Source organism: Furipterus horrens, unplaced genomic scaffold (genome assembly GCF_987537825.1).
Source record: "Furipterus horrens unplaced genomic scaffold, mFurHor1.1.pri manual_scaffold_3, whole genome shotgun sequence".
Classification (NCBI taxonomy): Eukaryota; Metazoa; Chordata; class Mammalia; order Chiroptera; family Furipteridae; genus Furipterus; species Furipterus horrens.
The window spans coordinates 170,364,899-170,375,431 of record NW_028327173.1 but is presented as its reverse complement, the minus strand read 5'-3'; positions in this window follow the sequence as shown (position 1 = coordinate 170,375,431).

Below are 10,533 nucleotides of genomic sequence, written 5' to 3'. Positions count from 1 at the left end.
ACGGAATCATACAGCCTTTGTAAATGGCTTCTTTCACTTATCATAAGGTTCACACAAATTTCATCCATGTTGTAGCAATTATCAGTACTTTGTTCCTTCTTATGGCTGGATGATAATTCATTGTATAGCACACCATGCTTTATTTATTTACCAGTTGAAGGACATTTAGGCTGTTCTCACTTTCTGGAATTTATAAATAATGATGCGATGAACATTTGTGAACAACTTTTTGTGTGGCCATATATTTTCATTTCTCATGGTTACATACCTAGAAGTGGAATTGTTGGGTCATGTGCTAACTCTATGTTTAACACTTTGAGAAACTGCCAGACTGTTTTCCAAAGAGCATGTACCATTTTATAATCTCAATGACAAGTTATAATAACTCCAATTTCTCTACAGCCTTTCCAACACTTGTTATTGTTTGTCTTTTTGATCTCTTGCTTATTTATGTGACCCAATTTTTTATTCCTTTAAACATTTCCTATTTTATATCCTATTTTTAATCTTTTATCTTCATTTCCTATGTTCTAACTTCTGTCTGGTAACTGTAATAATTTAAAATGTTAGGAGTCTAAATGTGTCATTTTTTGATCTTCTACTCATAGTGGCTTATTTCCTTCCTTACATTTTGGTGAAAATGTAAGATGGGATTTTTGTGGGGTTTTTTTTTCATTGCTGTATCCCCATTATCTATAAAAGTAATTGATATATAATAGGTACTCAACAAATCTCTGTTCAATGAATAAATGAGTCCTGGGGAACTAAGCAGTAGGGGAAACCCCAAAGATGTGCTTTTGCTTCTCTTGGGTGCCAAGATGCCTACAGGCCTGGGGCTATGTTAGCCTCTATCAGTCAGGATCTTGTCGAGAAAGTGGAAGCCAAACATTATGTATTCCAGGTATATCCACCTATGTGGATGTAAGGCAAACCATCAGCTGTCGCTGGGTGTAGCTCACCTGTGCCCCAGAAGATTGCTTCTTGCCTTTCCAAAGACTGAGAACAGGCAATCAGGAGACAGAGTTAAATAGGAAATGTTTAATATAAGGAATTATTAAGCTATAATTTAAAAAAAAAGAACTTTAGGGCTGGAAAACAGGCTTTGAAGGGGGGCTCTCACCCCAAAGCTGGGGTTCAGACCTCACTGGAGATCTGGTTACATCCCACTGGATGGCAAAACAGTTTTCAAGGTGGCCTGGGGCAGAGCCTAGTGGGATCCCGTGAGGCAGAGGATTCTGGGAAATGTAGTTTCTGCTTTTCCTCTGTAATGCAGAGGAGACCTTAGAAATGGCGGTGGAGGGGGCTGGCAATGACAACACATAATTCCTCGGTGACATGAGCTAAGGTGGAGTCTTGAGTCAGATCCCCACGCTGCCAGTGGCCCAAAGGCAGGCTTCCCAGTAGCAGCTGAAATGAGCATTGACCTCAGGACCACCCAACCTTTCCTTTGCTTCCAATCAGGACTTCCTACTCCAGTCTCAGGTCCATGATTTTTTGTTTGATTTTAGTGGTGAGGGACCATGGAGATTTCCCCTACTTCCTGCAACCCAAAAACAAATCAAAACTATTTTCCCCCAGGATCCAGTTGTTTTATATGGAGGGACCCCTTCAAAGAATCTAGTCTATCACACTGCCAAAAGCAGAAGATCCAGGCTACTTTTAAAAAGAATGACTCCAACACTGAACACTCCTCTAAAAATCAATGAAATAATTGTAATGTGATTGCTCGCAACAGAAAAGGAAAACTAAGAAATAAGTGAGTCAAACTTTTGGCTGAACACAGAGGTTTCTAAGGATCCGAAGAAAGCTAAGCATTCCATAAAAATAATATTTTTAAAACACATTGCATACTATTTCAGGTGGTTCAAAGGTCCCCAATGCCCATTTGTGGACCCTGTTCATGGAGAGTATGAACCTGATCAAAGAGAACTAAGGTCACACACAAAATTTCAGTCCAGCTTTTATACAGAGGCCAAAGCCATCAGAATTTTTCTCCAATGCTTTTCTGAACACAAATAAAAGTATTTCTAATTAAATGTTCACCACTCACCACTTCCAGTATTTTAGTTTTGTATTATATTAAAAATATAGTAAAATTTTTTATTTTGCATAAAATATCTTACATTAAAATAGAGCTCCTTGTCTACAATGTCTTCATGCCTGTTTCATAAAGACCAAGCATAGTTTTACTAATAAAAATTTATATTTGTAATGATTTTGCTTATGTAAGATTTTCATGACTTCACTTATGTCAAGACCTTAATTAGGAACAAAGTCCTAACCCAAACAATGTTCTTACGGGAAAACAGAATGTTATGCAATGGCCAGTTTTTTCAATGGTTTTCAGGAATGCCCTGGGTGAAAAACTGGATTGTCTTATTTCGTGCAAGTTAATCTTGGCAGCTCAGCTACCCTACATGTTCCCAGGGAAGGACTGGCATAGCAGAAAGGACTGGGAGTCCGGCTTCTGCCTGGTAGCCTTGGGCAGCTTAGTTTACATCTCCAAGTTTCCATTTAATCATCTGTCAAGGAACAATGACAATAGCCATGTAATGGTCGGGAAGGACAGTAAAGTTGCAAGAAATATTGGGGCCGTGGTGCTGCTCAGCAAATGCTTACTGACTGATTGGGTAACTGAGAACTGGCTCTGGTTTATTGGCCAGCTAGGAAAAGGAATCCAGCTTTGTCTGCTGGGTCCATTTGTAATTATGACTTGCCCATTGTTCGATGGAGGATCCTGTAGCCAAACAAATAAATAGTTAATTTAAAGTCAAGCAAGTAGGGCTTTTGGCTTTGGGTGGAAACTTAATTCCCAGGCAATCCATACATTATGTATAGACTGTCTTGACCTGAGCCCTGTACAGAAAGATCAGGGAAGCACAGGGGAAGATCAGAGGTGAGGTAGGGGTAAGTGACCCGGTTTAGAGCTTCCCTCTCATGTTGCAGAGATAAGGAGCCTTCAGAGCCACAGGAGTTAATTCGTCGTCAGGGTGATATTGATGTGTTTATCCCTGGCTGATGGGGCTCAGTGGATTGAGAGCCGTCCTGTGAACCAAAAGGTCACTGGTTCAATTCCCAGTCAGGGCACATGCCTGGGTTGCGGGCCAGGTCCCCACTTGGGGGTGTGCGAAAAGCACATTGATATTTCTCTTTCCCCCTGGCTGGTTTGGCTCAGTGGACTGAGCATCGGCCTGCGAGCTAAGTGTTGCTGGTTCGATCTTCCAGTCAGGGCACATCAGAGAAGGAAAACTCTGACTCCAAAAAACCTCCACTGCCTTGCGGCATACCTCTTCAGGGGAAAGGCTAAGGGAGTAAACCCCGACAGGAAATCCGGAGCCGGAGTCCCTAAGGCGGTTTGACGTTGTAGTCAACACCGGCAACTCCTGCGGCGCACCTGAAGCCAAGCTGTATTGACTCCGTCTTTCCCTTGGACCCTTCAGCTGCGAAGAGAGGGGGGGTCTGCTGCATGGGCAACAGCAGACCCTCCATATCACCCTGCCCAGGCTCTGTAGCTTCACTGGAGAGGACACTCCAGCATCATCGCAAGATGTCGATTCAACACGGGAGGAGACAGATACCGTGTCACTCCCGAGTCGGACTGCACAGCCATTCTCGGCGGTGCAGATAGACTCTTAAGAAGCTACACCATCGTCTCTCGAGACGGACGGCTGCCGACGACGACGACGACGATTTCTGCTGTAGTCCACAATCTTTCTTGACTCCTACTGCAATGCAGAGCGTCAAAAGTTTTTAAGATTAAAGATCACTTGAGCCCTGGCTGGATGGTTCAGTTGGTTGGAGCATCGTCTGGGTACACCAAAAAGGTCACAGGTTTGAATCCTCATCAGGGCACATACCTAGCTTGCGGGTTCGATCCCTGGTCAAGGCAGGTACAGGAGGAAATCAATCGATATTTCTCTCTCACATCAACATTGCCCTTTCTCTCTCTCTCTCTCCCCCACTCCCCCTCTCTAAAATCAATAAACATATCCTCCTCTGGTGAGGATTTTTAAAAAAAGATCACTTGAAATGGTTCAGCTGCTTTGAAAGACAGTCTGCAGTTTCATATAAAGTAATATGGGTACTTACCATGACCTAGCAATCCCACTTACCTAAAACACTGATTTTCAATCAGTGTGCCCCAAGACTTTTTAACACATGCTATACCTGACTATTCAGTCAGGGGCACTGACTCCTTTTCCTTTAGATTGTTAAATAAAAAGTGACAACAGCCAACACAGCAATAGCCATCCAGTGTGAATGAATCAAAATCATACCTACTTTTTATCAGATTGGCAAAAAACATATTTTTGGGTGTGCCGCAGAATTTTAGTAATAGTTTATATGTGCCATGAGATGAAAAAGGTTGAGAATCGCTGACCTAAGAGGGATTTATTTACTGAAGAGAAATAAAACACATGTCCACACAAAAGATTTGTACATGAACGTTCCCAGCAGCTTCATCACAATCACCCGAACTGGAAACAACTCAAATGTCCTGCCATTGGTGCAGGAATTAACAAACAGGGTACCTCCAGATAACTGAATTCTACTCAGTAATAAAAAAAAAATGAACTTTTAATACATCCAACAAAAATGAATTTCAAAAGCATAATTTTGATTGAAGAAACCCAGACAGAAAAAGCTAATGATCCCATTTATATGAAATTTAAGAAAAAACAAAACAATAACAATATACAGACCAGTGGTTGTCAGGGGTTGAGGGTGGTAGAAGTGGCTGCAAAGGGGCCCAAGGAAATTTTTCAAGGTGACAGAATTATTCTCTGTCATGACTGTAGCAGTGGTTATTTGAGAATATACCTTTGTCAAAACTCATTGAATTATATTTTAAATTAAGTAATTTTTCTTACATGTAAATTATATTTTAATAAAGCTGATTTTTACAAAAATGACATGGCTTGAAGTTCTCATGTTTCTCAATAAAACCCAAGACTAGAGAAGTTTACTTAAGTTTAACCTTAGACTCATTTTTTGGGCCAGTCAGTGGGTCTCAAAAGAGTTCTTAAGGACCTGATTCTGAGCCTCTGGTGGGAAAGGCTGATGCAGGATTCGAAAACTGGAACTTACGTGCTGTTTTCTGCCTGGGGAATCCATGGGTTTCAAGCCCAGGAAGGAATTCAGGGTCACTCCTATGATGCAGAATAGGTGGGGGTTAGAGGGGACCCAGGTTACCCCCACCCCTCTGATGACCCCACATTGGTGCTGAACCTCAAGCCTTAGTGCCTCCTCTGGATTAAGCATTGTCTTCCCAGAGATTCCCACTGGGAAACACATTTCTTGCCGCAGGACAATGATCAGGAGTCATCAGGCTTCTACCACCTTCTCTGAGCCTCCCAATAACCTCAGAAGGGGGCTGTTGTGATCATTCCCATTTTACAGGTAAAGAAACCAAGACTCAGAGCTTGGGTGGCTTTCCTAGGATTACACAGGCCTGAATCAACCTGGATGCGGTCAGATCCTACGTAAAGCTTCTCTCTCCAAAGCCCTCGCTTTTGGCAACACGACTGTCTGCTCCAGTGAACAGCTCTCCTACTTTTACAGGGTTAGGCCTATGACGATACCTCCAGGAAAAGCCCAGATTTTCTACAGACTAACAGCTCTGTGTCTCTAGCACTCCAACAGCTGATTAAATGTCAAAGTCCAGCCACCCAGGATTGACAATTCTTAAACATTATTTTTAAATATTTTATTTATTTATTTAGAAAGAGAGGGAGAGAAACATCAATGTGTGGTTGCCTCTTTTGTGCCCCCAACTGGAGACCTGGCCTGCAACCCAGGCATGTGCCCTGACTGGGAATCAAACTGGCGACCCTTTGATTCGCAGGCTGGCGATCAATCTGCTGAGCCACATCAGGCAGGGCCTTAAACAGTTTTTTAAAGCAGATATTTATTACTCTTTGCGTGCCATGGCTATGGGGAAAAACCTCCCTCAAGCCCACATGGCCTGTCTGTTCAGGCTGTTTGTGTGGTGGTTTCGGAAGAGCGCAGGCCCCAGAGGCAGGCCGCCCAAGTTCACTTATGGCTACACCATAGACAGACTGTGTGGCCTTGGGCAGATGATTCAGCCTCTCTGTGTCTGAACTTCCTCATTTGTAAAGCAAGGCAAAAGTTATTCCTACCCACTAGGGTTGTTGTGAGGATTAAATAAAATAATCCACATAAAGCTTGGAGACCAGGACATAACACAGCAATTGTGCAGTAAATGTTAGTTCATAAGAGAGAAAGAAAAGAAAAAGGCCCTGAATTCCTTTCTGGGCTTTGACCCTAAATACTCCTGAAATATACAACACAGTGTAAATTCTGATTTTAGAATCCTGCACCAGCCTTTCCCACCACAGGATCAGAGCAGGTCCTTAGGAAATCTTTTGAGGCCCACTGACCTGCCTGAAAAACGAGTCTAAGATCTGACTTAAGTAAATGTTGCTAGTGTTCACTTAAGTGACAGGGATGTGACATTAGGAGTAGCAGGTCCTAGAATCCTCTCTCAGCTTCTCCCACCTCTCAGCAGCAGATGAGAGGGAGGGGCATAGCTGGGAGCAACTCAGCTCTGGGCTGCAATGAGGGAGGCAGGCTTCCAGATGAGGGCTGAATTTATACCCACACGTAGAAGAGAGTGATTTCTTCCACTGAGGAGGGAAAAAAGAGCTCCTGTCTCGGGGCTTTGGTTCAAGTGTGGAAGCCCAAGGTAGCAAGCTGTCCTCTCCTCCCTCCCTTGTCTGTCTGGCCAGAGAGGGAGCAGCCAGGATTATCCACCACCTGGCCTTACTGACGGGCCCAGGTGAGCACCTGCCTCAAGCTGAGCCAACCAGATTCCCCCCATGGGAATTCAGTCTCCTTTGCTTGTTGCTTAGATGGAAGAAAGACAAACTTAGAAGTTGCCATGCTCCCTAGGACACAGGAAAAGCCAGTCTTCAGAGAGAGAGAGAAGGATGAACCAGGAGTTGGAGGGAGGTGACTTTCTGGGCTAAGTCCCGCTGGTTCTTGTCGGTACCCAAGGCCCAGCTGCATCCTTGTGCTTAGATTCCTTAAGATGCCCCCATACCTTTATAATAGAAAACCCCATTTTGTCATCAACCTGACTCTAGCTGTTTCTGGAAGTCACAACCACAAGAATCTTAACGAAAGCAATGTGAGGCAAATGCCTCTTCTCTTCCCCCACAGTGTGACTTCTGGGCACCCTCCCGGCTTCCTAAAGAGTGACTTCAGCCTGGAGAAGGGTGTCCTACAGGTGACATCAGCTAACAAGGAAAGTCAGTCTCCATCTCCTTCTATGTCCCCTTACTCTTCCTCCATTCCCCTGGGGTCTGTCCTCATGCAGCCTTCCAACCATATATAATCTGTATTTCCCACACACAGCGGTCCCTAAGTCAGGCATAACTGACCCTTCCTTGTCCATTTCCTCTTTGTCTGCCCTTTTGGTGTTGGCAGTCTAACGGGGACGTTCAAAGCCTTCAGGGACAGGCCAGTGCAGGAAGATGTTTTAGGAAAAGAAAAAATATATAAAGTTGTTAAGTTGACTTGATGGTAAGAGGACTGGAGTGGGAGCAAGGAGTCTGGATTCTGGTCCTGGTTTTGTTTCTAATTAGCATGTGACTTCAGGCTTCAGTTTCTTCAGCTGCAAAATGACAGCACTTGACATCAAAGGCTTTCCAGGGAGCCCTGTTGAGGTCATCACCTTGGAAACCACTAGGGAAAAGGAGATGGCACTCGAGGTCCTGTTTCACTGCACTCAGAGCAGCCCCACTTGCGACAGTTTTATACACTGAGCATCCCTGTCAGATGCTGTCCCAGCCAGGTTCCCTAGGAGGCGGAGTTTGAGGCAGAAACATATGTGCTAAGATTTTAGGAGGGAGTGCAGTGCCAAGAGAGCTGAAGTGAGGAAAAAGGAGTGAGACAGAGGACGAAGAGCACACCAGTGCCTTGCTGAGCTGGCCACCACGAGCATCAGTTGATGCGAGATTGTGTGGAACCTTTTTTAAAGAGTCTGTGTGAAGCTTAGGGCAGCTCCTCCAGAAGAAAAAAGAAAAAATGTATGTGCCACATTCACTCCACAGAGTGGCCAAATGCCTGTACTTCTGAGGCCAGAAAGTCAGAGGGGGTGGGGGTGCTGCTGGCTTGTGCTGGAATGAAACAAGTGGCCAGGACCTGGAAGACAGGTGTGGCTGAGAGGAGCTAAGGTGGTGCATTAAAATGTATCTGGTACAGCAGTTGTCAAAAAAGAGTGAGAACATCTGCTAAAACAGAAGTTGAAACCACTGGACTGGATAATCTGAAAGGGCCTTTCCAGCTAAAAATTCCTTGATGCTGTTCACTGAAATGGCAGCTCAGAGAACTGAGATCATTTGCCCTCCTGGTGTGCACGAGCTGTGTCCCCAGAGAGTTGCAAGCAATATCCCTGGAGATGTGCACCCCTCGTGCCCAAGAGTTGGGCCTACTTTGCTCTACTCCCCATCCCTGAGAATTTCCATGCAATTTGAGAGCTAATGCAGATGGTGTTTTTAAAGAATCCTGATGGGACAGGAAAGAGAGAGACTCATATCCCACCAGGCTAGGGGGGAGTTTCATCTTGTTCTTTTAGGAAAGCCTGGCTTCCCTGCCAGCCTGGACTCCCCTCTACTCAAGGGCCAGCCACCAGCTCCATACAGAACACAGATTTGTTGGTATTTAAGGGACTGGAGGATTAAATGGGTCAGAGAGGCCCCCTCCACAGAGCCTCATCCTCTAATGGCTGGAAGCCCACCCCTGGGTGTTACTAAATCTGTGATTACATCATGGGTACCTTGTGTCCCTTCCTTAGGAGCCCAGCAGGCTTTCAAAGCCAGCAGCAAATAAGAAATTGAGGTCAGTGCGGGATGCCTCAATCCTTCTTCTCTGGTGTATCCACAGATCAATCTGCAGATGCAAGATCTGATTCACCAAAAATAAACCTGGGATCCAGTCTGACATTGCCTGATCTTGGGCACATGACTTCAGCTCAGGAGACTGATTTTTTTCTCTGCTTCAAAATAGGGACATCACCAGTTCTGCTTGTGACTGGTAGGGAACAAATGAGAGGAAAAAAGCTATTCAGTAAGCATGCCTTTCAGTGGAACAGCAGGGCAGCAGTCATCCCAGGCAGTGGCCTGCACTGGTAACTGTGGGCACTGGGTTGTGGTCTGTTGGCTGCTAGAGCCCAGGATGAGGCCAATGGACAATGACGGGATGCAGGCACCTTCCACAGCTGAGATAGGACATTTGGGTTCTGATCAAAAAGAGAAGAAAAAAATCCAATACAAGTGTCCCAAGGGAAAATGCAGGGAAGAAAACAGAATGGAAATAACCACAGTTCAAACCCCTCACATCGTGGAGGGAACATCAGGTCCAGGAGACTATCGTAAATAACAAATCCACCAGGACCAGGCTCTGTGCTAAGTGTGTCGCGTGCATTACTTCATTTACTCATCACAGCCCTAATGCAGTAGATGCCACAGGCTTCTCCTCGTCACCAGTGAGTAAACTGAGGCTGAGAGGGGTTGAGCAATTGGCCTAAGCATCACAGCTACTGAGTAATAGTACCAGGATTGAAACCCAGGCAATCTGCCTCCCACTCTTGTCAGGCTTTGCCATTTGTCTCTCCTCCCACGGGGACACTGTCTCCCCAGGCAGCCTCTTAGGTTCCGATGGTCATTATATTCCCTTGACACACAAGTCTGTCCGCCCAGCTCCCAGGTCTGGCCTCAGCTTCAGATCTATGGGTACAACAGCCTTCCTGACCCACCTCAAGATTAATGTGCCCAAGGATGAATTCCCACCCCTGACATTCAAGTCACAGCCACGATACTTCCCACATGACTCAATGTCATCAACTCACTCCTTCCCACTGTCCCTGTTAGAAGTACAGGCCCCTCACTAGGACAACTGCACCCCCTCATGCTCCACATCCCAGTCTCCAGTCTTGCCTTCTCTCGTCCATCTCCATGCTGTGGCTGGAAGGGTCTAAAATGCACTATGATTGCGCCACACCCCTGCCCTATATCCTTGTGCTGCTTCCTACTGTTCTCAGGATAAAGGCAGGCTCCCTTCCCCGGGTCAACTCTGCTACTCTTCCACCCAGCACTCTGCTGCTCTCACTGAACTTGTGTCTTGCTCCAAACACCAGCGTCACTCTGGACGCCGGTCCTCCTGCCTGGCTGTCCCCACTGCCTGGAACACTCTTCCCATCCTTTGTCCTGTCCACTCCTGCTCAGACTTCACTGTCAGCTGATAAGCACAAAACCACGTCTGGGATGTCTGTCTTCCAGAAGCCTGTCTGGCCCCAACCGCTCCAGGTCTCTGCCTGCACAATATTCAGTACTCTCCGCATCACCCTACAGACCAATCCCCTCCCTCCACACCCCAGCCCTGCGAGAGTGGGGTTTATCTGGTCCTGCCTACAGATGCGCTGCTCACAGCAAGACGTTAGTACACGTTCAAATGGAAGAAAGGGAAAGTGACTTTCCAAAGCCACAAACTCCAAGACAGTGACAAAGCCAG